Source organism: Dama dama, chromosome 15 (assembly GCF_033118175.1).
Source record: "Dama dama isolate Ldn47 chromosome 15, ASM3311817v1, whole genome shotgun sequence".
NCBI classification, from domain to species: domain Eukaryota; kingdom Metazoa; phylum Chordata; class Mammalia; order Artiodactyla; family Cervidae; genus Dama; species Dama dama.
In genome coordinates, this window is record NC_083695.1 from 48,390,977 (window position 1) to 48,415,118 (window position 24,142).

Below are 24,142 nucleotides of genomic sequence, written 5' to 3' on the forward strand. Positions count from 1 at the left end.
TCTCTAAGTGGAAAAAATAGACCACAACTAATAATATAACAATTACAAAAGAAAAAATTTTATTGGTAAAGGCAAACATAGGGTAAAGGTAGTAGAACAACCACTTAAACATTAGGATGGTTAAAAGACAAAAGTAGGAAGATCATCTATATAGTAATTAAGGGACACACAAAACCCAGAAATGAACCCACACTTATACATCAATTAATTTATGACAAAAGAGCAAAAGTATACAATGGGGAAAAGACAGCCTCTTCATAAGCGGTATTGGGAAAACTGGACAGCCACATGCAAAAGAACCAAAGTGGACTACTTTCTCATACCATCTGTAAAAATAAACTCAAAATGAACCAAAGACTTATTAAATGTAAGATCTGAAACCATAAAACTTGAAGAAAACATAGGTAGTACACTCTTTGACACATCTTAGCAATACTTTTTTCTTTTTTGACATGTCTCCTCAGGCAAGGGAAACACAAGGAAAAATAAACAAATGGACCATATCAAATGTTTGTACAGTAACATCTTACCAACAACAAAATGTGTTGATAAAGAACATGGTATTGAAAAAGAATATGTATCTTGTTTATTAAATATTAGAGCACATCAATTATATTAATTGTATTATTCAAATTATTTGACTTCTTCAATATTTGTTTTCACTATCCTGGCAATTTTCTGAAAGATATGCAAAAATACTCATAATTAATGCATCTCAGTAGGTTTTTTAACTTTTATAATATGAACAACAGCCCCAATAACTATAAAAATGCAAAAATGTTAAATAAGATGGATTTATAGATGGATAGCAGAAAGATGGATAGGTATTTAATAATGCAAGTAAAACAAAATGTTCATTGTAGACTCTTGATGGTTGCATATTCAGGTGTTCACTGTATAATTTTTCCACTTTTCTGTTTGAATATTTTCATAATAAAATGTTCAAGAGAAACAAAATTTTAAAACCAACTTCACGGATGTGTACTTTAAGAATGTCCACCAGCTAAAGTGCTCAAGCAAGTTAACCTGTCTTCATCACCCACAGGTATTATGGAATGAAGTTGATAGAAGAAACGGTAACAAACACCACTGTCTTACATATAAACACTCAAACTTAAAAATCTAGCTAGACCTTTTCAGGGGTGGCAGGGAGGACCATGCCACCATGAAGGCCTCAGGCACAGTTCAAGAGGACAAGATGGCGGGCGATGCCTGCCTGACTCCCAGGCTCCGCAGGCAGCTGTTCTATCGCGTGAGCATGAAACTCTCTGCGCCTGAGCACGTTGTCGCCAAGTCCCCTTTCTGGTACTTTGCGTCTCAGCTGGGGAAGGTGAAGTCCTCAGGGGGAAATGGTCTACTGTGGACAGGAAATCCCCGCCGCCGGTGAAGAACTTTGGCATCTGGCTGCGCAATGACTCCCACAGCCGCACCCACCACATGTACCAAGAGTACCCGGACCTGATCACAGCTGGAACCGCCACCCATGCGCACGTGGCCCCATGCCCAGGACCACTCAGTCCAGATCATGACGGTGGAGGAGGTCGCAGCCAGCAAGTGCCACAGACCAGCAGTTCCGCGACTACCAGATCAGATTCCTGCTGCCCCACCCCGGCCTCCATCACCTGCACAAGCCAGGCTTTACCACCAAGAGGCTACCACCTTCTCTTAGGTGCAGGCCTTCTCTGTCCCTAGGTCAGTCCAAATAAAACTCGCTGGGAAAACCGAAAAATAAAATAAAATCTAGCTGGAATGGTATCAGCAATTAACACTTACCTAACCTTTACTCTGTGCCAGAACATGTATTATCTCATTTTTATCTTCAGGACAGCCCCTATGAGGCAATAACTAATATGACCATTTTATAGGTGAGAAAACTGAGGCTCCTAAAAGTGAAGGAGGCTTTCTAAGTCTGGACAGCCTCTCGTGGGCAAAGTCAGAATTCACACTCAGATCCACGTGACTCTAGGACTAACATTGGTCAGCCACTAGACTCTGCAGACCTGCTGTGTCAACACAGTGGCCACTATTACAAGCAGCTGCTAAGCACCAAAAGTGAAGGAAGTCTGAATTGAGATGTGCTCAGAGTATAAAAGACACACCAAATTTCTAAAACTCGAAACAGAAAAAAGAAAAAATATTTCTGATCATTTTTAATGTTGTGTGTTGAATCAGTATTTTGTATATACTGAGTTAAATAAAATATATTTTTTAATTAATTTTAACAATTACTATTGTGAAATGGAATATTTCCTACCATATCAATAAACAAGGATGTAACAGTCATCAGTGATTGCAGGCCTCCAAATGTGAATGAGGACTCCCAAAAGAGAATACAATGCCTGCAATCCAGCAGATGCCACCAATGCTCACAGTGATTGCTGAGGAGCTGGGGGTGGGGGGGATGAGAGAAATAAAAAAGACAGGACACTGGCCCCAGATAGCTGAGATGTATATGAAAGAAATGACTTCGATAATCCCAGACTCTTGCATTTTCCCATACATTAGTCAGTTCAGTTCAGTTCAGTCGCTCAGTTGTGTCCGACTCTTTGCGACCCCATAAATTGCAGCACCCCAGGCCTCCCTGTCCATCATAGAAGAGTGCTAAACTCCTTGACTTGATATCTGATTTCCCTTACAAAAATCTATGATGTTCAGACTGCCTGCCTCTTTTGTTGCAAACCTGTATATAGCCTGACACTGTCTTCCTCCTTCTCAGAGGAGTCTCCCAGGGCTACCTGAAATGCTATTTCCAGAGTTTGAAGTCCTAACATTCCCAGCAAATAAAATAATTCTCTACTTTCAGGTTGTGACTACCTTTTTAGTTGACACTAGAAATGTCTTAATTGTATTTGTAACTCACATTAAATTTCTACTGTATGGTGCAGGTCTACACCTATCTGACTCTGAAATGAATTGTTTTGCTTTTCTTTCCTCTGTTTGAATCAAGCCTCCTTGTGACAAAAATAATACAAAAGGGGTTGGTGAAAAGAATCACCTTAAGCATACATTGTGCCAGCTTGAGCTCAAAGGAAGGAGGACAGTATCATCAAAGGAGGGGCAGTAGGAGCAGGCATGCTTGGACTGGCAGGCAGGTGACATGGAAGTACTTGTTTTAGCTATGGAGGGGTTCTCATGTGAAGATCAAATAGACCAGCACATACTAGGCCTCTCCTACATTACAAAAGACCATCCATTGTGGGGTTTGCTGTTTAGTGAATGCCTGCTACATACAAGTTTCTCTAATCTTGCCTGGATTCACAGAGGTTCATGGTGGTTTAATAACATTGACTTTCCCTCCACTGCACTGAAATGTGAAAAGAGGTAAGAGTAGAACCCCAGAGCAAGTAAGATAAGGCAATGCCTCTGCTGATACACCTGGCCCCTTGTCTCTGGAGCCCCAGAGCCCTGCGGCCCCGTCACAGAAACCTGAGCTCACACTCAGGCCAAGACTGGACACGCTAAGGGAAGTAACAGTGTTAGGTATATTGGTGCCAGATTGTAAATTCCTTTGGAGTCCAACCTGAAGGAAACGGGAAACCACTGAGGGTACAGCAATAGGAGGCAAATTAACATCAGGTTGGCAAGAGGGACAGCATCATGGAATTTAATCGAAAAAGACTGAAACCTTTTCTAGTTTTCCAGGAGTGCTTGCCAAATGTGACACTTCAGCAGGATGGGAGACTGCTGCATACCAGCAGAAAGGGCCTCTGGTGAGACTTCTGACTCCTTCCTCTAGACACTGAATTTCACCCTAACCCCATTTCTAATGTCCTTTCCATTCCTAAAATTCCCTGACCCTGTCATGCTGTAATGCCATGGTTGTTTTTTGTTCATTTTTCCACATGTTTTTGGAAAGGAACAAGCAATAGAATATTTAGTGTTATATGTAACCATCCAAATGCACAACGAATATTTCTGTTCCAATCATCCTAGCTACATCCTCTGTCATACAGAAAATAATATTACATCCATTCTATGTTTCAAGACAAATGAAATTGTCCAAAATTTCACAGATGTTTTGGCTGGCAAACCAAACTAAATTGCTTTTTTAATCTCTTTTTAATTGAAGTGTAACTGATTTACAATGTCGTATCAGTTTCAGATGTATAGCGCAGTGATTCAGTAGATAGATATTCTCCTTCATATTCTTTTGTTATTCATTATTACAAAATATTGGGGTTTCCCTAGTAGCTCGGTCAATAAAGCATTCACCTGAAATGCAGGAAACCTAGATTCGATCCCTGGGTCAGGAAGATCTCTTGGAGTAGGAAATGACAATCCACTCCGGTATTCTTGCCTGAAAAATTCCACAAGCAGAAGAGCCTGGTGGACTACAGACATGACTGAGTGCACATGCATACACACACACAAAAATACAGAATATAGTTCCCTGTGCTCTACAAAAACTAAATTGGTTTTAATGAAATAAAACAGCCAAGAGTAGAATGACAGAACACACTATGTCCTCTAACCTAATCCTTGAAACCATTCCCACTAAGTTGCCAAAGTGGTTTTCCAGACTTGTAGATTGTCATCTTTATCACAATTGCCTCACAACTACACTCACAATAGAAGGCATTCACAGGGTATGAGGAGTTCTGCTGGCTGCCTTTCATAATGACTTGCTAACACAACTCTGCAAAATGGGCCTTAGTAGGCCCTCATTACATTGATAGGAAAACTCAAGTTCAGAGACTTTTGTCCCTCACCCTAAAATAGCATCTCTCCAGAATCTCCTGCCATCTAAGACCTCCACCCAGACACCCAAATATTGAAAGAGAGTTTTCATATGCCCCACCCTCACCCTGAATTCTCTCAAAGCTGAAAACACTCTGCTCCTTCCACTATTCCCCATGATTCTGTATCCTTTCTTGATCCTAGCCACCTTCCAGTGAGCTCTCCCCACTCACGTCCCACCCTCCACCCCAATTTCTACTATTGTTGATCTAACTGGCATCCACTCCATACCTTTATCCAATTTATTGGCAAGAACGAAGAGCAGAATACAAGGAGGACAGCATGTGTACTCAGCTGTGGAGTCTGAAATTCCCAGCTTCCGGGGCCAGTTCTGCCACCTACTAACATTGTGATTAGCATCACAGTACTGAAAACTCAGCTTTCCTGCCTGTGAAGTAGAAAATTATCTGTACTCTGTCCCAGGAAAGTGGGGATACAGGAAGGATTCAACGAAGGAAAAAGTCAAATAGGGCAAAGGCAAGACGTGACCTTGCCTGGAGAGAAGACAGGTTCAAATTCCAGTGCGCTGCAGGAAAGGTTGTCCAGTGTAGCATTCAAGAATAGAGTCTCCAGCCAACGCCCTAGGTTCGCATCTTAGGGCTGCCTTGGTTTCCTCTTCTGTTTAACAAGGAGAATAAGTGCATCGACCTCACTTAAAGAAGCTGCCTCATGGATCCTGACTAGGAGCCCCATTAAGACAAAACCCAAACGTTTTCAGCTAATTTGTTAGTGGAGAAGGTACCTATAATTGGAATACAAGCTTCAGTACTTGAGAAGGCTTGCTTCTCAGAATTCATTTACTTTATCAGTCAAAAAATATGAGTTTTCACTGCTACATCTAAAATGGATAACCAGCAAGGATCTACTATATAGTACATGGAACTCTGCTCAATGTTATGTGGCAGCCTGGATGGGAGGGGAGTCTGGGGGAGAACAGATACATGTACATGTATTGCTGAGTCCCTTTGCCATTCACCTGAAACCATCACAACACTGGTAATCAGTTATAGCCCCATACAAAATAAAAAGTTTTTTTAAAAAACTATGTGTTTAGCACCTTCAATGTTCCAGATATTATTCTAAGCCAATGCAGAAAAAACATGCCTAACCTCATGCAGTTTACATTCTAGTAAGAATAAGCAGTAGATAACAAATAGGCAAATCATATAGTACGCCAGAAGGGCTAAGTAAGCACTGTCGTGTAAGAAACCAAGCGGCACAAAGCGGGTGGGAAGAAAAGTTGAGTATTAAGGAGAGTCAAATTAGACCTCACGGAGAAAACGATATCTAAGCAAAAGCTTGAAGGAATATATCTGGGGAGGAATATTCCAGTAAGAGTTACCCTAAAGCATGAACGTTCTTGACAGGTACGCGCCTGGTGTCCCAGAGGAATATAGCAAGGAGTCCATGGGGGAGAGACTGGGATGAGGGAGGGACCAAAGGTCGCAGAGATGCAGGAGCCAGACTGTGGAAGGACATGAGGACAATGGGATGGATTTTAGCCTCTGTTCTCAGTGAGCTGAGAGGCATTGCAGATTTTGAAGGTAAGAGGTCCTCGAGTGCTCTGACATTTTAAAAGGATCATTCCAGTTGCTCCATTGAGAGGAGGCTATAATACAGCAAGGGTGAAGGAGGGGAAGCTGTTTAGAAGCTCTTAGAATAATCCTCAGGAATGAAGTAGCAGTGTCTTGGCCTAAGTGGCAGCAGAAGAAGAGGTAAGTGGTTGGATTCTGGACTTCCATTTTATGTTATTTTTCATTGTGGTAAAATACATATAACATAAAATTTACCATCTTAACCTTTTAAGGGTACAGTTTAGTGGTATTAAAAACATTCATACTGTTGTGCAACCATCACCATCATCTATTCCCAAACTCCTTTTATCTTGCAAAACTGAAATCTGGAGATCTTTTGAAAATGAAGACAGCCAGACTTCCTGACAGATGGTATATCCTTGATCCGGTATTATATCTATTTCGAACAGAACGTGGCCCAGGAAGTCAACTGCTGGGCTCCGGAAATTACTTTCACTGAACTGATCTGTTGAAGATTTTCTATAGAGAACCCAAGGGCTTCAAGTTTAGGTTTTCAGAGTACGGCTACCTCTTGTGTACATCCAACTCCACCTTATTATTCAGAAGGTCATGGAGGATCTCCCTCACACAGTGTTAGAAATCACCTGAGAGTTTACGCAGGGTTGAGACATGGTGGTACAAGAGGTAAAGAACCCACCTACCAATGCAGGAGACAAGACTGGGTCGAGAAGATCTCCTGGAGAAGCGAATGGCAATCCACTCCAGTATTCTTCCATGGTCAGAGGAGCCTGGCAGGCTACTGTCCATGGGGTCACAAATAGTCAAACATGACTGAAGCAACTTAGCATGCACAAGACATCAGTAGATGCTCAAATTTGTCACCAAAGGAGTTTGAAAGGCTGGATGTCTTCTGCTAGGTCCAGGAGTCATGGCTGGTGTATGGGCAGACAGGGATACTGAAACAAAAACCCATCTTTGCAACTAGGGCTATAGCAACTGCAGCCAGGCCTCAGGCTGAGGAGAAATCACTTTCCCCCAAAACATCGCTCCCTCTGGATAGAGTACTATGGCCTGGAATAGGACCCATAACCTCTAACTGCCAGAACCCACCATGCATCAGCAGCCCCTGGGTCTCCTGCCCCATGCTGGCCCTGGCTCACCATTTGCTTAGGTATGCACACCCAAAAATACAGTGATAGCTTGGAGCCAATGCAAGTCCCAAAGGACTAATCTAGGGGTCGGCAACATTTTCCTGTAAAGGGCCAGAGAAAAATATTTGAGGTTTTGTGGCATCTGTCACGACTTCTCAGCTCTGCTACTGTAGGTCAGAAGCAGATAGAGTCAATATGTAAAAAAATGAGCATGACTGCGTGCCAACAGAGCTTCATTTGTGGATACTGAAATTTGAATTTATATAGCTTTCTCAGGTCTCAAAATATCATTTTCTTTTGATTTTTCTTGCAAAAATATATTTTTATATTTAAAAATATAAAAACCATCCTTGTCTTTCTGGCCAAACAAAAACAGTGGCTGGACTGGCTCATCAGCCATAGTTTGAGAACCTCTGGACTAAATCATGTGTCTTGAAGAGCCTTCGTGGCCACCAGGACAATCCTGAGGACCAGACCTCACTGCCCTGGCCCCATCTGGCTGCGGTGGAAGGGAGGCCCCAGCACCCCGCTCCCTCAGGTGCAGCCCAGCTGGGCACCAAGGTGCAGGTCTTGCTCATGGTGGCCGTCTTTCTGCTGTGGCATCAGCTCAAATGTAACAAGGGCACTTCCACTGCTAATTCAGAGATGCCGCACAAATGAGAACAAGGCACCTGCTCTTCATGACACTTTCCTGCCATCTGCTGGAAAATCATTATAGTAATAAGCAGATCCACCCAGATCATGAATTAGAACAGCACTCACTTCAAGTTTTGCAATGATCATTTGCTCAATTTAAGCAGTGGCCCTGGGATTGGGAAATACAGAAGGGGAAGCAACTAACTCACAGGAGTCCCAGAAGATGTCACACAAATGACAGAAAGATCTCTGTTCCACAGCTTTCTAGAATTTGGGGAAGGGAAGGAAGGAAGGAAAGAAGAGAACTCATTGATGTTCTCATTCATTGTCTCAAGGATTCACCTACGATGAAGAAGGTGTTCTACAGAAGGCCCTTCTCGGTAAATGGGAGTCCCACCAACTTGCCTCCAGAGACCCTGGAGAGACAGAGAGGGGAAGAGGCCATCAGCATCTGCCGACTCCAGCATATTGCATGACAGTCCTTCTAAGCCACAGCCAGCCCATACAGCACTGCTGCTGCTGCTAAGTCACTTCAGTCGTGTCCGACTCTGTGTGACCCCATAGATGGCAGTCCACCAAGCTCCTCTGTCCATGGGACTCTCCAGGCAAGAACACTGGAGTGGGTTGCCGTTTCCTTCTCCAATGCACACAGCACTGAGGTTCTATGAATTCTGAAAAGACCTGGCGCAGAGAGCCAGACGAACTTGAGTGAGGCTAACCTTTTTCACTGACCTTGGGCCAACACCCGGCCTCCTCCTGCCTTGGTTTTTCTGTTCTTTGGAGGACAACACAACAGAATGTTGCTGTGTCATAGAAGTTATGTGACAGTGAAATGAACACCTTTTGCACAGCATTACTATTAGAATGTGCGATCCCCTGACCCAAAGGCTAGAGTGAGAACAGGAGGTGAAAGCAAAAGAGCTGGTTGTGCTCATGTAAAGTGTTAACAGGAAAACCACGAAACACTAGAAGATAGTCGATAACATGGCTCCAGGCTTTCAGGACTTAGCAACAAATCCCCAGGTGTCAAAATGAAAGGGAAAAGGGTCAGAGAATGAGATCATGGGATATTTTCAAAGACTATAGGGTCCACCATTCCAAATTTAAAACCAAAACCTTTGCCATTTACTCTAGGGAAGCAGGGAAAGAAGAAACAGGGGGTTTCTTTTATTTCTCCCTGCCCCCCTAGTCTCTGGACATTTGGAGCGCTCCCAGGCAGGTTGTGAATCCAAGTCAAGAGTTCCCACAGCAAAACAGGTGTGGGCACAGTGAAGGCTTGGGAAGCCTAAGGTGCATGTCAGCTGGAATTCACGGGACCCGGGATGCAGAGAGCCCCTTGTCAGGCCAGGGGTAGGGGTCAAGCAGAAAGTGCAAACATCAGACCCAGATCTGGTTACTCAACTGTCCAAGGAAGAGCCAGCAGATCCCAGTGTTATGACAGCTGCACAGGGCAGTTCCCGCTGCAGAGACAATGGGTCCTTTGTGGGCAAAGGCCGGTGTGGGGGATGTAGTGTGAGCGGCAGCAGGCCCTAGAGTGTTCTCCAGGATCTCAGGAGGGAAATGCTGCGTGGGAAGGGCTGAGTATTGTGGCTCACCCAATCCCATGTCCACCATGAACGTCAAGGCCCTTGGTCAGCTTTAAAAACGAGTTTCCATTCTCATCTCCTGACTAAACTTCCATATTGAAGCTTCTCTCTAGGAATATGAGGTTTCTCTGGGAAGACATGTTGTGAAGACTGCCTTCTTTGAGCACAGGGCATTCAGCATAACACCTCTGGCACAGAAACCACAGGCCAGTGTTCAATCCATTCTGACCCATATAGGAAGGGAGGAGCCCCCACCTGCTCACCATCAGCCCTTTCTACACAGCCGCCCCATGGTACCACGGTGCGGTGGTATTCGGGCCTGTTCCTCCCAGCTATAGTCAACCCAAGGGTGAGGCAAGGGGGTGCCAGCCAGTTTTAAATCTAAAATGGCTGAACCATCACTAACTCGGCAGAATTAACCAAGTGGTTGAGTTAGGCATAAAATGGAAAGAAATTAGATTGGAATTATGGAGAATACTTACATTCCTCTCATGCCCAAGTCTAACTGGAAGCTGTGTGTGGGCCACTACAAACGCATTTCCCCCTGATCTGCGAGTCTGTTTAATCAGCACCCTCAAGCGGCGGCGTCAGGAGGAATCCACTTCCACTGCCGTTTCCCACAGGCCGGACCTCACCCGCGGTCTGGATGTCACATCCTTGGGATGAAGTTCAAAGAAAGTTGAGCAAGCAAGTTCCACTGGATCCACTTGATCGTAACACATGCTGTTTTTTAAAAGAGTTCCTTTGGGATAGAATAATTGTGCTTGGAAAGTCAATAAACTTCAGTTCATAAATAAAGATAGTGCGTTCCAAACCTTTTCAGTGATTCCGCAATGTAAAGCCCGATGCAGTCAGGAAAGAGGCTCCTAAACGTGCCTGCCCTGCCCCCTGCTGGAAGCTTCCAGGAGAGACGCGTCTCGGTCCACGGCGGGCGAGCGGAGTGCTCAGAGCCCGCCAGGCGTCCGCGCTTCCGCTGCTAACGCATCTGTCTTTATAAAACTCTAGCTAAGCGGTCTTCTAAGTAACATCGTTCTTAATTCTTGGAAATCACTGTGTGACAGACGCTCACTTGGACTCAGCGAGCTCCTCTAGGACCCTCCACAGGGCCTACGGACTACAAGATGTCCAGAGGACACACCAGCTTGCCAACTGTGGGTACCAAACCTGAGCCAAGAGGCTGCTCAAGGAGGTGATTTGTGTCTCTGTGTGGCAACACGTGGTCTGCTGCTTCTGGGGTCCGCTGTGGCTGTCCCCTTTTCCATCCACTGACATATAAGCCGAAGAGACTTCCAGGCAGGGAAGGGGTCCAAGGTGACTTCTGAGCCACAGGGAGTCCCTGAGACCAACTTACTGGGAGGATCCAAAATCTCTAAGTGGGCAGGAGTACCTCTAAGGGACCTCCAGAAGGGAGGGGCACCAACCGAAGCTGCTGCAACAAGAGAGAATAGTGTAAAATTACCCTAATTGGGGAGGGGGGGTAGGCTTTAGATTACCACCCAACATTAAATTGCAAATATAAAACATCTCAAATGTTCAACAGTTTGGGAATGCTTATGTTATCATTAATAATAACCATTTGACTGAGTGGGCAATTTTTATTTACCACTATGACCACATAAGAGTTGACTCATTGGAAAAGACCCTGATGCTGGGAGGGATTGGGGGCAGGAGGAGAAGGGGACGACAGAGGATGAGATGGCTGGATGGCATCACCGACTTGATAGGCATGAGTTTGAGTAAACTCCGGGAGCTGGTGATGGACAGGGAGGCCTGGTGTGTTGCAATTCATGGGGTGGCAAAGAGTCGGACACGACTGAGCGACTGTACTAACCAACTAACGACCACACTGTACCTTTAACATAAATGTTCATGATGCTTTTCTCTGTTTGACAGAATTAATAACAAATTTTTCCTCTTTTTTTCAGTATTCTTCTGTTGTTGTATTGTTCTTCTCCCCAAAACATATTTTCCTGAAAACAGAAAGAACATTTGGGAACAAGAGAGGATATGTGAAAGAACAAGTCTCCCAAGAAGACGAGCAGGTTAGAGTGCTTGACCTTCTGTCTGCTTCCAAAAGAAGTGTCAGCTGGCCGCACAAGGGCTCTGGTGGCAGCGGTGGGACAGAAGAGCTGGGGGCTCAGACCCGCTGTGTTCACTTCCTCAAAACAGAACGGGATTCTGTACATGAAAAGAGGACAGCAAATGCCTGAAAGGAGAGCCTGAGGAGTGGCAGAGGGAGCTGAAAGGGGACATGCAGGCAACAGGGTGCCCAGTGGTCAGAGATATGAACCTGGGGCTGGACCACAGACGCTTTGTGGTTCCACTTCTTGCCTTGGGGGTTGTGGCATGCTTATCACCATGGCTCCCCTGATTTAACCCCCTTCCTCAGGGTAATTACCTGCTTCTTAAAGCTGTGAGGAGGAAACACAAATCACCACCCATAGAGGGACTTCTCTGATGGTTAGGTAGTTAAGAGTCCCAACTCCCAGTGCAGGGTGCCAAGGTTCGATCCCAGATCAGGGAACTAGATCCCACAGGCCACCACTAAAAGATCCTGCGTGCTGCAACTAAGACCGAGCACAACCAAATAAATAAATATTACACCACCCATAAAGCACTTGGAAGAGGGTCCACACACAGAGCAAGCACCTAGTAAGTGTTAGACGACTATGTTTAGCTGCAGGCACCTCTGAGGAATTTTGGAACAAGCTAGGGTGTGCCGTTAAAGACATGCATTAGCCTCTGCTGTGTCCTTTAGATGTAGCACAGAAGTTGTGGCTTGCCTTTGCCTTCACGAATTCTGTGATGAAAAATATGAACACAGTGTTAATGAAATTTTTTTTACTCTCTGTATTATTGTAGCTAAACATACATGCCAAAATTAACCATTTTAACCATTCTTAAATATACAGCTCAGTGGCATGGAATAAACATTCACATTATTGTAAAACCATCAGCATTATTCATCTCCAGAATTTTTGCATCATCCCAAACTAAACTCTGTACCCATTAAACCGTAACTTCCCATTTTTCCCTCCCTGAAGCTGCTGGCAACCACCATTCAAATTCGTCTCTATGAAATAGACTGCTCCAGGTACCTCACATAAATGGAATCACGCAATATTTGTCCTTTTGTGACTGGCTTCCAAGTTATCAGGGTTTACCTATGCTGTAGCATGTATTAGAATTCCTTCCTATTTAAGGCTGAATAATATTCCATTTCAGGTATATACACATCTTCCTTATCCATTCATCCATGGATAGACATGTGGGTTGTTTCTACTTTTGGCTATTATGAATAATGCTGCCATAAACATTGGTATTCAAATGTCTGTTCAAGTCTGTGCTTTGATTCTTCTAGGTATTTACCCAGAGGTGGAATTGCTATGTTGACGTTTTTGAGAAGTGCCATATCATTTCCACAACGGCAGTGCCATTTTACATTTCCACCAACAGTGCACAGGGTTCCAATTTTGCCACATCCTCACCAAATACTTGACATAAATGTATATATGATGGCCATCCTATTGCATGTGAAGTAGTATCTCAATGTGGTTTTGATTTTAATTCCCCTGGTGATTAGTGATGTGTGCATTTTTTGTGTGTTTAGTGGCCATCTGTAGATCATCTTTGGAGAAATGTCTATTCAAGTCCTTTTCAGTCCTTTTCCTGTTTTAATAGAAATATTTTACAAAGGCTAATTTATTATTTTTTAATGATTGGTATTTTTGTGTCCTAAGAAAACTTTGCCTACTCCAAAGTCATAAAAACAATCTCCTATGTACTTTATGGTCCTAGTTTTTATTTTTAGGGCTATGATTCATCTTAATTTTTGTGTATGTAGTGAGATAGGGGTTGAGTTTCTTTTTTTTTTTTTTTTAAGTACAATTACTCAGTGTTAAACACTGTATTTATTAGACCTTCTTTCCCAATTGGGTTGATTTGGTATCATTGTAGAATATTAATTGACTGTTTGTGTGAGTCTGTTTCTTGACTCTCTATTCTGTCCCATTGGTTTGTCTATTCTTGTGCCAGTAAACACTCTCCTTATTACTTAGTTTATATAACTCTTGAAATCAGGTTAGATAAGTTCTCCAACTTTGTTCCTCTTTTAAAAGATTGTTGTAATTATTATAGATTCTTTGCCGTTCTCCGTAAATTTTAGAATCAGCTGTCTATGTCTTAAAAAGTCTTGCTGGGGACTTCCCTGGTAGTACAAATCCAGGTGGTACGATATCCAGAGTGGATAAGAATCCCCCTGCCAATGCAGGAGACATGGATTTGATCCCTGGTCTGGGAAGATTCCAAATGCCTCAGAGCAACTAAGCCCGTGCCACAACTACTGAGCCTGCACATTCTAGCTCTCCTGTTGCAACTGCTGAAGTCCTCAAGCCTAGAGCCTGTGTCTGCAACCAGAGGAGCCACCACGATGAGAAGCCTGCTCTCCAAAACTAGAGAAAACCCAGGTGCAGCAACGAAGACCCAGCACAACCAAAAATAAAATAAAAAGTTTTAAATAAATTAAAAAGTCTTGCTGGGACTTCCACTGAGTCTATAAATCCATTTCAAGAGAAATGCCATCTTAACTGAATCAATAAACATAATATACCTCTCCACTTATTTAGGTCTGCCTTAATTTTTCTCAGCAGTGTTTTGCAGCTTTTAGTATAGAGATCTTGTGTGTATTTTGTTAATTTCTTCGTAGATATTTCATGTTTTGACACTATTATAAAAAGTGCTTTTGTTTCCTTTTCTAATTCTGTGTTGCCATTATGTATGAATACAATTGTTAACTGTGTCCTGTGACCATACAAAATTCAAAGTATTTTCTAGTGATTTTGTTTTTATTTTCCACAGGATTTTCTACATATACCACCACGACAGTGACTGATGACACTTTTTTCCCAATCTGCATGCTTTGGCTACTCTAGGGTTAGAATGAAGAGGAGAGGCACTGGTATTACTGAACAAAGTTTCATGTACTCCCTTACTAAATATTCTTCGAGTATCTGCTACATGTATGACACTGGAGGTGGAGGTGATGGAATTCCAGTTGAGCTATTTCAAATCCTAAAAGATGATGCTGTAAGTGCTGCACTCAGTATGCCAGCAAATTTGGAAAACTCAGCAGTGGCCACAGGACTGGAAAAGGTCAGTTTTCATTCCAATCCCAAAGAAAGGCAATACCAAAGAACGTTCAAACTACCACACAATTGCACTTATTTCACACACTAGCAAAGTAATGCTCAAAATTCTCCAAGGCAGGCTTCAACAGTACGTGAACCTTGAGCTTCCAGATTTTCAACCTGGATTTAGAAAAGCCAGAGGAACCAGAGATCAAATTGCCAACATCCACTGGATCATCAAAAAAGCAAGAGAGTTCCAGAAGAACATCCACTTCTGCTTTATTGACTATTCCAAAGCCTTTGACTGTGTGGATCATAACAAACTTTGGAAACTTTTAAAGAGATGGGAATACCAGATCACCTGACTTGTCTCCCGAGAAATCTGTATGCAGGACAAGAAGCAACAGTTAGAACTGGACATGGAACAACAGACTGGTTCCAAATCAGGAAAGGAATACATCATGGCTGTATATTGTCACCCTGCTTATTTAACTTATATGCAGTGTACATCATGAGAAATGCTGGACTGATTGAAGCACAAGCTGGAATCAGGATTGCCAGGAGAAATATCAATAACCTCAGACATGCAGATGACACCACCCTAATGGCAGAAAGCAAAGAAGAACTAAAGAGCCTCTTGATGAAAGTGAAAGAGGAGAGTGAAAAAGTTGGCTTAAAATGAAACATTCAGGAAACTAAGATCATGGAATCCAGTCCCATCGCTTCATGGCAAATAGATGTGGAAGCAGTGGTAACAGTCAGAGACTTTATTTTGGGGGGCTCCAAAATCACTGCAGATGGTGACTGCAGCCATGAAATTAAAAGATGCTTGCTCCTTGGAAGAAAAGTTATGACCAACCTAGACAGCATATTAAAAAGCAGAGACATTACTTTGCCAACAAAGGTCTGTCTAGTCAAAGCTATGGTTTTTCCAGGAGTCGTGTATGGATATGAAAGTTGGACTATAAAGAAAGCTGAGCCCCGAAGAATTGATGCTTTTGAACTGTGGTGTTGGAGAAGACTCTAGAGTGTCCCTTGGACTGCAAGGAGATCCAACCAGTCCATCCTAAAGGAAATCAGTCCTGAATATTCATTGGAAGGACTGATGTTGAAGCTGAAACTCTGATACTTTGGCCACCTGATGTGAAAAACTGACTCATTTGAAAAGACCCTGCTGCTGGGAAAAATTGAAGGCAGGAGAAGAAGGGGACGACAGAGAATGAGATGGTCAGATGGCATCATTGACTCGATTGACATGAGTTTGAGTAAGCTCCGGGAGTTGGTGATAGACAGGGAAGCCTGGCATAATGCAGTCCATAGAGTCGGACACAACTGAACAACTGAACTGAATTGAACATGTACGACACTGCTCAGAAATGAAGAGGTTCACAAATGCCCTGGGTCAAGATCTTGCTCTCATAGTCAAGAGGAGACATGTATATAACTTGTTAATGTAGCAGAGAGAGGTGTAAGGATCATAAACTGTATACTGACAGCACTGTGGGAGGTCTAAGGGAGAGAGACTAGTTCTAGGCCCACTGGGTAACATGAAACCCTTACATACACAGACAGACTTATGTTTTCAAAAAGTGAAGCATTACTACCAGAATTAACCTTCACTGCTCCATGACACAGGCAAGATCGTTGTCATTATTTGAGTCATTTGAAGTGATCTGCCCAAAGTCGCAAAAGGATGGGTTTGTGAAAGATGTGTGACTTTTATGTTGGTACACTTTCTACCACAGGGCCAAAGATGGCCCTTGGAAGTTATTTAAAGATTAAAAAATAATCTTTGGGTTGGAAAGGAACTTTGATAAATTTCTTTTCTAATTTAACACTGCTATTCTGGAAGGATCGTTTGCCCTCTCTGGGCATGGACGAGTTAGAAGCCAGTTAATTCTGCCCTTCTGAGTTTCTGAAGCACTTTCAGCACAAAGAAGAGAAGCAAAATCCACCCCCCCACCCCCCACCCCCGTCCTCTGGTGCTCCAGGAGTGAACTTCAAATGCAATCTGAGCTAGCAGATTTTCCTGTTCAGAAATCCATTATTTTTTTTCCTGGAAGTTATATCCATTTACTAATTCATGCTATAAATTACATGTCTTTTTCTTTTCTTTTCCCACCAGGGTTTTAGGATCCTCATTTTGATGTTCCTGCAACAGAAGGTGGGCTTCCCTGATGGCTTCGCTGGTGGCGCAGACTGTAAAAAATCTTCAGGTGGCACAGTTGGTCAAGAATCCACCTGCCAATGCAGGAGTCACAAGAGACATGGGTTTGATCCCTGGGTCAGGAAGATACCCTGGAGAAGGAGATGGCAACCAACTCCATTATTCTTGCCTGGAAAATTCCATGGACAGGGGAGCATATTGGGCTACAGCCCATGGGGTCACAAAGAGTCAAACACAACTAAGCACTCATGCACTAGGTCCAATGGAAGGTGAGCAAACCCAAAACTCCTTGATCCCTTCTGAAACTAACACTTAAGCAGGCTGGCTCTTCTTCCACTCCACCACCCCCACCATCACAAACTCCATGCTGCTGCTACTGCTACTACGTCGCTTCAGTTGTGTCCAACTCTGTGCGACCCCACAGACGGCAGCCCACCAGGCACCGCCAATCCTGGCATTCTCCAGGCAAGAACACTGGAGTGGGTGGCCATTTCCTTCTCCAATGCATGAAAGTGAAAAGTGAAAGTGAAGTCGCTCAGTCGTGTCTGACTTTTCGCGACCCCATGGACTGCAGCCTACCAGGCTCCTATAGGGTCTGTCAAATAAACAGCCCAGAACTCATCTAGGACTTCTCAGCAAAGAAAAGGGAGGGAAAAAATTTTTTATGTTATTGTGCCCTCTGGTGGTCATAAGTGAAACCAAAGACCCCAAAATATCTATTCAGTTCAGTTCAGTTGTTAGTCGTCTCCAACTCTGCGACCCCACGGACTGCAGCACACCAGGCCTCCCTGTCCATTGCCAATTCCCGGAGCTTACTCAAGCTCATGTCCATCGAGTCAATGATGCCATCTGACCATCTCATCCTCTGTCATCCCCTTTTCCTGCTTTCATTCTTTCCCAGCATCAGGGTCCTTTCAAATGAGTCAGTTCTTCGCATCAGGTGGCCATAGTATTGGAGCTTCAGCTTCAGCATAAGTACTTCCAATGAATATTCAGGGCTGATTTCCTTTAGGATGGACTGGTTGTATCTCCTTGCAGGCCAAGGGACTCTCAAGAGTCTTCTCCAACACCACAGTTCAAAAGCATCAATTCTTTGGCGCTCAGCTTTCTTTATAGTCCAACTTTCATATCCATACACGACTACTGGTAAAACCATAGCTTTGACTACACTGACCTTTGTTGGCAAAGTAATGTCTCTGCTTTTTAATATGCTGTCTAGGTTGGTCATAACTTTTCTTCCAAGGAGCAAGCATCTTTTAATTTCATGGCTGCAGTCACCATCTGCCTTGATTTTGGAGCCTCAAAAAATAGTCTTTCACTGTTTCCATTGCTTCCCCATCTATTTGCCATGAAGTGATAGGACTGGATTCCATGATCTTAGTTTTCTGAATGTTTAGTTTTAAGCCAATTTTTTTCACTCTCCTCTTTCACTTTCATCAAGAGGCTCTCTAGTTCTTCGCTTTCTGCCATAAGGGTGGTGTCATCCGCATATCTGAGGTTATTGATATTTCTCCTGGCAATCTTGATTCCAGCTTGTATTATCTTTGCCATACTCTTTCCTAATTAAGTATTGTTTTTACATATTGATCTGTTTTTCTTCATCAGATTTTTTTAGTGAGTTGTGTTTTTGGGGGTTTATAACTTTTATCTTTTGTGTTATCTAATTTATTTCTCCTTTTATTAATATTATTTTTGTCTTACACATCTTTGAGTCACCCTTTCCAAGTAATGTAAATTGAATTTTTTCTTCCTTTCTTTTTTCTTTATCAAGGATAAAATACATTATGTTAATTTTCTCTTGAGTATTGCTTTGATAAACACTACAAAATTTTAGATAATTTTATATGTTGTTAGTTCAGTTGTTATTTAATAAACATTATGTTGCTATATTCTTTAGTTTTCCACTCTGACCAATTATTACTTAAGAAATAACTGAACAAGTTTTAAATGGCACAATTTTGTAACTCCTATAGAAGCATTCATTGTTACTAGTCTTGCTAAATTGGGGAAGGGGTCATTGCCTATAAGATTTTTCTTCATTTTTTGTAATGTATTTATTCTTTTATATCATAATGAATTATCATACTTTGTAAAGATTTCAGACTCTAGGAAGCTCTAGAGCTCAGATTCTATCAGTTAATTCTATTTTATTGTTTTATAATCTATACCTACCTTTTGACTTAATATAAACTGATCATGGTAAACAAGTTTCTAAAGAGCATATTTTGTCAAATATTCCTTAATTCTAAATGCTATGTCTTTGTTTCAAATATAACAGATAACCTGAGCAGCTAAACTCCCACCTACAGTCACATTCACATCTTAACCTTCTCTTTGCTTGGGAGGCCTCCCTACATAATGGGCTGTGCTCCCCCATGACACTTACTCAGAAGGGCCATTATGAGAGGATAACACTCACACACACAACAAAGGGCACCTCCTCTTTTTGTGTCAAGCAGCCTCTGTATCCTAAAGGGAACTTACAGCAGCCCCACTAAATGGTACCAAACAAAATAATCAGCTCTATATATGAAAGGTTCAGCAGGAAATGATGGCCAGGCCCATAGCCCTGGAAACATGCAAATATATACTAAGTGCAGGGCATCAGTTCCCATCCCGAACTTTCCCTACCATCTTCTGGCTTATAAGCAATTCCATCAAGAGGCTAAATGGAGAAAGCCACAGCTAGTTACATGCTAGAAATAAGTGGCAAGAATTTAAAAATATTGGAAGCGTGCATAAATAGCTCGCTTAAGGATAAATTTTGGCCACCTGATTCGAAGAACCAACTCTTTGGAAAAGACCCTGATGCTGGGAAAGATTGAAGGCAGAAGGAGAAGGGGATGACAGAGAATGAGATGGTTGGATGGCATCACCAACTCAATGGACATGAGTTTGAGTAGGCTCCGGGAATTGGTGATGGACAGGGAAGCCTGGCGTGCTGCAGTCCATGGGGTTGCAAAGAGTGGGACACGACTGAGTGACTGAACTGAACTGAATGATAAATAATTTCTACTTGAACAGCTGAAGGAATTTTGAGGTTACAAAAGCTGAGAGGCACACCCAAGGCATTATTAAGCCCAAATTATTAGTGTCCTGAATTTATAAATCAGGTAAGAGTAGTGAGATCAAACAGAAGACATAATTGTGCAGGACAGCAGTACCTGCAGAGAACAGGAATGGCTTGTCCAAGGAGAGGCCAAGATGACTTCCAGCTCTGAGAAACACCCGCCAAGTCAAGAGACTTGCGTGGCTCTAATCAAGGTACTAACAACCCTCCAGAGAATTGCACTAAATCACAGACCCCTTTCTTTCTGGTGAGTTCAGCTACTTACGCCTGCCCACTGAGCAGGAGTGGTATGAAACAAAGCCAGCTTTCTCCCCAGCACTGGCCTCCATGTTGGACCTAGTGTGATGGTTTCAGGGGGAGGGGAAGACTGGTTAGTTCAGGGAATGAACGGAGTAGTGGGGTGAGATGGGGACTCATTAGGGGGTTGCATTTCTCATGGGGGCTGGAGTAAACACAGACTTGAGGCATAGTGAAAATTATTCTGATAAACTCCTCCAGGAGGGCAGATCCTCATTCTACCACTATGGACCCAAGGACTTTGTTGAGAATATGGCAGCAAAAGAAGCCCTTACCTTTCCTTGAGTATCATGCCATCTCATGAAAGCTTCTGGGGCAGTCCCTCCCTTCCAAGGAACCAGGAATCCTTTCCATGTCAATAATTCACTTTAGAATTTACTGCAGAATTCCATAGCTTTCATTTCATATTTAGGATACAATTATTTCATTTTCCCTTTTCCTAAGGAAAAAAAAAAAAAACTGTAGCAGTCAAATGTATATTTTTAGGACTTTTTGATACATATTAGCAAATATCTAATCAGAACGACTGTCTCAATTAACACAGGGATGAAAAATCTCTATTTCCCTAGTCCTCTTTGCAATACTTTGCCATTCATTAGCTATAGGGAAAAGTTTTATTTGTTTCAATTAGCACTTCCAAAAATTAATAGGGTCTGAGTATTCTTCCTGAATTCTATTTTTATGTATGTATGAATTGCTATCCTTTGCCAAATTTCCATTGAAATGTTTTCTTTCTCTTATTGATTTGTGCAGTCTCTTTAAATATGACAATTATTAATAATTTCCTAGCATGTGTTAACTTCATTTAATGAGGTTGCTGACACATAGCTATTGAATTTTAATGGAGTCAAATCCAGTAATCTTATTCTTAATTGTTTCTGCCTTTGTTACCATGGTTAAGGAAACCTTTCCTATGCCAAGATTTTAAATATTAAACCATATATTCTTCTGGGTCTTTTATAGATCTGGCTTTTACATTTTACGTGTAATCCATCTGAAGGATAGGAGTTACATAAACATTTACCTGTTTTTTGCGAAATGGTTTGCCTTTTGTCATAGCATCAGTTACTGAACTGTTTGTCCTCAGTAGTGTTTTGAAGTGCGTGTGAAGTAAAAGAATAGTTTTTTTTGACAATTTTTAAAATTTACATTGCTGACACCCTCACCCAGCTTCCCTCCTCCCTGTTGAGTGTGTGTCTTAAGATGCAGGCAGTACATATGACCCAGCAATCCCACTTCTGGGCATACACACTGAGGAAACCAGATCTGAAAGAGACACGTGCACCCCAATGTTCATCGCAGCACTGTTTATAATAGCCAGGACATGGAAGCAACCTAGATGCCCATCAGCAGACGAATGGATAAGGAAGCTGTGGTATATATATACCATGGAATATTACTCAGCCATTAAAAAGAATTCATTTGAATCAGTTCTAATGAGATGGATGAAACTGGAGCCCATTATATAGAGTGAAGTAAGCCAGAAAGATAAAGAACATTACAGCATACTAACACATATATATGGAATTTAGAAAGATGGTAATGATAACCCTATATGCAAAACAGAAAAAGAGACACAGAAGTACAGAACAGACTTTTGGACTCTGTGGGAGAAGGCGAGGGTGGGATGTTTCGAGAGAACAGCATGTATATTATCTATAGTGAAACAGATCACCAGCCCAGGTGGGATGCATGAGACAAGTGCTCGGGCCTGGTACACTGGGAAGACCCAGAGGAATCGGGTGGAGAGGGAGGTGGGAGGGGGGATCAGGATGGGGAATACATGTAACTCCATGGCTGATTCATGTCAATGCATGACAAAACCCACTGCAATGTTGTGAAGTAATTAGCCTCCAACTAATAAAAATAAATGAAAAAAAAAATTTAAAAAAAAAAATTAGCCTTCATCATGAAAAAAAAAAAAAAAAAGATGCAGGCAGTGGTTGAGGACTCGGCCCCATGTAGGATCTGGGTAAAGACTGCTAAGTGTATGTCAAGGGGATGGTGGGTGGGTCTCACATGGGTCTCATCAACTCCGTTCCTAACTGCTTTCCCCTCTACATTCTATTCAATGTGTCTACTTTCCTGAGACACCTGAAGATTTGTTGAGAAAGGTGACCATTCCCTCTTTATAGTCACCTTTTCCCACAAAGATTTGTCATCTACTTTCACAATAGGAACTGAAATGTCCCAACAACCACAGCTGATCCTGACCTCAACAGAACTAACAGGACTTCTAGGTGCTGGGTGTTGTTTATCAGCAGGGAAAATGACTCCCAGGCCTGGGGGTGACACACACAGTTTTACTGACACAGCCTTGGGAGAAAGGGGAGCAGAGACACTCATACGGCATCATTCAATCAGGTGCAAGAACTGGCCCTTGCTTTGGGCCAGTTAAATTGGGCTTTGAAAATTAAGTATCTGTGGCTGTGTAGAAGGAAAAAAAGAGTGGTGATTGTGCCAGTCCCCTAATGCTCTACCCTTTTCTCTCTCTGACGCTGGAACAAGTAATGAAGGAGGCACCACAGGGAGCCCCGTGTTCATGCTGAGAGGTCTTTAGGGAGTGGGGCCTACAGGGCAGTTCCCCCTGCAGGAAATTCTCTGTGAGACAGCTGCTGGCCCAGGTTTGGAGGAAGGGGGTGCATTCTTCTCAACTAGACTGTCAGCTCCCTTCCTAGGAGAAGGGAGTCTGTCTTGTTGACATTTGTGTCCCCAAAACCCAGCACAGTACCTGACATTTAAAAAGGGCTCAGGACATACAAGTTCAAAGAACTTACGTAATGATGTGTTGTTAGTAATAGTAATAACTAACATTTAGGCATCAACTTATTACACTTTATACACTGTGTTAAATTAAATGTTTTGTTTAACAGGTGGCTTTTTGGTAGAGAACACGGACCTAGCAAAAGGAAGCATTCCTTGTGAAACCCCTCATTCAACAGGATAGTCTCTGAGTGGCAGCTCTGGAGCAGGGAGCCTAGAGAGAAGTACACTGAGGAGAGCTCCAGGATGAAGGAAAACAAGGGCAGTTCCAAGGGGGAGGAAGCCAAGCCGTCTCAGTCACCATGAACTTTAATGCCAGTCATCCTTGTTCAAATTCCCTCTCAGAGGCCAGGATCCTATAAAAATACATTTGAAGGTCGCCTAAGGCATTTAAGAGAGGCTTTATCTCACAGCTTCTCAAAATCAACCCTTGCCCCCTCCCAGTATCATAAAACAGGGCCAAGGATTTGATTGCCTGTGCTTGAGTGGCCCTTCAGAGAAGTCCCATGAAAAAAAGAGCTCTTTCCCCATGTACTGAGTGATTCTTCAGTTCAGCTCAGTCATGTCCAACTCTTTGTGACACTGTGGACTGCAGCATGCCAGGCTTCCCTCTCCTTCACCAACTTCTGGAGCTTGCTCAAACTCATGTCCATCAAGTCCGTGATGCCATCCAACCATCTCATCCTCTGTTGTCCCCTTCTCCTCCTGCCTTCAATCTTTCCCAGCATCAGGGTCTTTTCCAGTGAGTCAGTTCTTCACATTGAGGGCCAAACTATTCGCGCCTCAGCTTCAGCATCAGTTCTTCCAATTAATATTCAGGACTGATTCCCTTTAGGATTGACTGGTTTGATCTCCTTGCAGTCGAAGGGATTCTCAAGAGTCTTCTCCAACACCACAGTTCAAAAGCATAAATCCTTAAGCACTCAGCTTTCTTTATGGTCCAACTCTCACATCCATACATGACTACTGGAGAAACCATAGCTTTGACTAGATGGACCCTTGTCAGCAAAGCAATCTCTGCTTTTTAATATGCTGTCTAGGTTTGTCATAACTTTCCTTCTAAGGAGCAAGGGT

At 42.8% G+C, this 24,142-nt stretch overlaps 1 pseudogene; it reads left to right on the top strand.

Annotated features, from left to right (window-relative positions):
* Window positions 1-1,165: 1,165 nt before the first annotated feature.
* LOC133069868 (large ribosomal subunit protein eL20-like) lies at window positions 1,166-8,083 on the top strand (annotated as a pseudogene).
* The last annotated feature ends 16,059 nt before the right edge of the window (window positions 8,084-24,142 follow it).